Source organism: Dipodomys spectabilis, unplaced genomic scaffold (genome assembly GCF_019054845.1).
Source record: "Dipodomys spectabilis isolate Male_0828 unplaced genomic scaffold, ASM1905484v1 ptg000054l, whole genome shotgun sequence".
NCBI lineage: Eukaryota > Metazoa > Chordata > Mammalia > Rodentia > Heteromyidae > Dipodomys > Dipodomys spectabilis.
This window is the reverse complement of record NW_024870731.1, coordinates 26668330-26671972: the sequence shown is the minus strand read 5'-3', so window position 1 is coordinate 26671972 and position 3643 is coordinate 26668330.

The following is a 3643-nucleotide window of genomic DNA, read 5'->3' as shown; positions in this document are numbered from 1 at the left end:
GCAAGCATGGACATCAATGCAACTTGGATTGGCTCAGTCATATAAAGAGAAATTATTGACTCATAAAATTGAAAATTCAGGTGTAGATTCAGGAAAGGGTGCAGGCATGGCTGCATCTGAATGTTCAAACAGCAATGATCAAAATCTGCTCTCCTTCACTTCTTAGCTCTGCTTCTCTCTGTTACCTCCATTCCAAGGCTGTCTGCTACCTGATGGTGAGTCAGCAGCCACTGATTTCAGTCTGGCATTCTTATAATTTTCTAAAAACTGGAAGTCCTGGTCTTTAACACCATGCTTCAGCTTATGTAACATGACTGTTCCCTGAGCTGATCATTAGTACTTGAAAGAGGATTACATGAATTGTGCAAGTTTTTGGTTATGGCAATGCCGGGATCAAGGAAGCAGGTGGTTTCTTCACCAGAAGCACATGGTCTGATAATATAAGAATCTAGTTTTCCCCTGCCAGACTCAGATATTCTGACTCGTGTAGTGTGTGTGTGTGTGTGTGTGTGTGTGTGTGTGTGCGCGCGCGCGCGCGCGCGCGCGTGTGCATGTGTGCATGTGTGTGTGCACATGCGCACATGCCCACAGGCACCAGTTCCAGGGCTTGAACTCCAGGACACAGGTCACTGACCCTGTGCTACTTTTCCTCCAGGAAAAGCACTCTACCACTTTAGCCACAGCTCCACTTCTGGGTTTTTTTGGGTGCTTAATTGGACATAAGAGTCTCATGCGCTTTTCTGCCCGCTCTTGCTTCAAACTGTGATTCTCAGATCACAGCTTCCTGAGTAGCTAGGATTACACGGCTGAGTCACCAGAGCCTGGACAGATGCTGTTTCTTGAAGGAAGAGGACAAGATGACTCATAGGTCAAGTCAGTTATTCACTATGGTGCCAAAATGCTTGTAGATCTCTTATGCAGCCTTGAAGCCAAAAAGGTAGACATACTTTTGGTAAGAAGAGCTAGAGGTTGGTCCAATCCAGGATTCCTCAGATCACCAAGGGTGAGGCCCACGGTGACAAGAACGACAAGAAAGAACTACTTCTGTCTAAGAAGAACTGCACTGAAGCTATTAGCCATAGCTTCATATGATAAAGGGAAGTGAGATAACTGATGAAGGATGCTGCAGATTGGAACAGGGCCTACCCTGGGCAAGCTCTCACAGAAATCAGGTTGTGTTGGTCGTGGGGCTTGAACTCTGGGCCTGGGCACTGTCCCTCAGCTCTTCAGCTCAAGGCTCATGCTCTACCGCTTGAGCCACTGCACCACTTCCAGTTTTCTGAGTGGTTTACTGGAGATAAGAGTCTCATGGACTTTCCTGCCAGGGCTGGCTTTGAACTGCAATCCTCAGATCTCAGCCTCCTGAGTAGCCAGGATTACAGGTGTGAGCCACGGGTGCTCAGCAGAAGTCAATTCCTTTAAGCATCGCTCAATATGTCTTCTTTCACAAAGACAACACATCTCTAAGACCAACCTGGTATTTTAGGGTTCTGTGTTTCTGATTGTAAAGCCGAATTCGGAAATCCTTACCCAAAAGACCACCAGAGACCATTACCAATGTAAAAGCAAAGGAGTCTTTATTGCAAGCTCGAGCTTGGTCCTCCACGCACTTGGTAACCAGTGACGCTAAGAGGCCCTGAGCACAGAATCAGCACAGTTTTTATAGTATTGAACAAACAACTTGAAGGAACTTTTACACAAGAAATTATATGATTGGTTAACATTTAAAGCAAGCTGAGCTGGGCAAATATGATTGGTTGGCCTTTACAGAAAATATCCTTGGTCCATAGCTTGACCACAAACAGTTATGAGTCACACCTGGACCAACAGTATGCATGGCATGTTTCACCCTGAGCTCTGAAGAACCGGTTGGTTGGGACATTATATGGTTTTAACTGAAACTCTCAGCCCTAAGTCACTCAGGGGCAAACACCTGCCTTAAGCAAACGCCATCTATGGCTCCAAGAATTGTTTGTGCATGGCTTTCTGTCATAAATTCCTGGCATTGGGGCTAAAGTGGGTCATGAGTTAAGTTGCAGAACTGAGATGGGGTCTTAAGTAAAATGGAGTTGCTTAGGTTTCTCATGATGAGCTTCTCATGGCTACTGGAAGAATCTCAAGAAATGTCCAAGTGATGGACTTTGTAGGTTTTGATAGGTTAATCTTTGACAAATCTTTGGTAATAGATTTATCTATAGTCCGGAATAACAAAGACCTGACTTCCATTGACTTAGTAATTATCTGTCATCCTAATGTTTAATATTAGCATTATGATTATAAATATGAAGCATAATTCATCTGAATCATCTGTGAGTAGATGAGCTAATTCTTTATCATTGCAACCGTATTCCAACTCTATGAAGTCCACACTCATTTCTGGTATTGAAATTCATGAACTCATTTTAGAGACATTTATTAAATACCCACTATGAACTAGGTGCTGTTTTTTTAACTAGCATTTTTAGAAGGGATTTATCATTTGCTGCCAGTCTGTCATCTTCTTCCCACTCTGTGGAACAGATTCTTCCACTTCCCGCAGGAGGAAGGAGCCAGCTCATCACCTCATAGGTGTCTGGCCTCCTTTGCCGAGAGCCACTCCCCACCCAGAGAAAAATGCTGCTGAAACAAGAGGCTCCGCAAAGCAGATGTTCTTTCTTACAATGTCCTTCATTTCTCCACAGGAAAGGTAGCCACCTGTGGAGGTGGTCTTTTTGGTCTGGCCACTCTTGAAAACACACGTTAGAGAGGAGAGAAGGCCACGTTTACATATCATGAAGACTTGGGTGTGAATAAGGATCAGCAGATCCAGCAAGGGGAAGATGATCATTTCAAACACCAGCCACAGCTGGCACTGGTTTTTGAATGAAAAGGAAACAAGATCATAAACATGTTGCTACAAAAATGAAATCAGTCTTATAAGCCAGATAGCCTAAGAACTGTTCTCAAATAGTGAAATTGCATATATAAGCATGTTATATATGTATACACATACATACATACATACATACATAGGTGCATTTCTTTTGTGTGTGTGTGTGTGAGTGTGTGTGTGTATGTGTGTGTGTATGTGTGTGGTCATGGGCCTGAACTCTGGACCTGGGTGCTGTTCCTCAGCTCTTCAGGTCAAGGCTAGCGTTCTACCAATTGAGTCACAGCACCACTTCTGGATTTTTCTGCTTATGTGGTGCTGAGGAATCAAACCCCCTCATGCATGCAAGGCAAGCACTCTACCACTGAGCCACCTTCCCAGCCCCATAGGTGCATTTTTTGCAAGAGCCAAAGGAGACCTTCCTTTCCATGTCAAAAGAGAAACATTTTAGCTGGGAGATTTATCTGCCTTAGGATGGCAATGAAATTGTATTACCTAAGTGTTAGTATTGGTTGCTCTCTAGCTCATTCCCCTTGAAGTTTGGGTGAAGCTGAGGCAAAGATCTATTTTAATGACCACCCCCCTCTGAATATATATAGAGAGGAAAAGTAGCACAGGGACAGTAACCAGGGCTCGAGTTCAAGCCCCAGAACTGACACACACACACACACTCTCTCTCTCTCTCAGCATTTTTGAATTGCCAACCCTACCCTGTAGTAATGAGCACAAAAAGCTGCCACTGAGACATGTCTATTGTCTACACTCTATGAAATT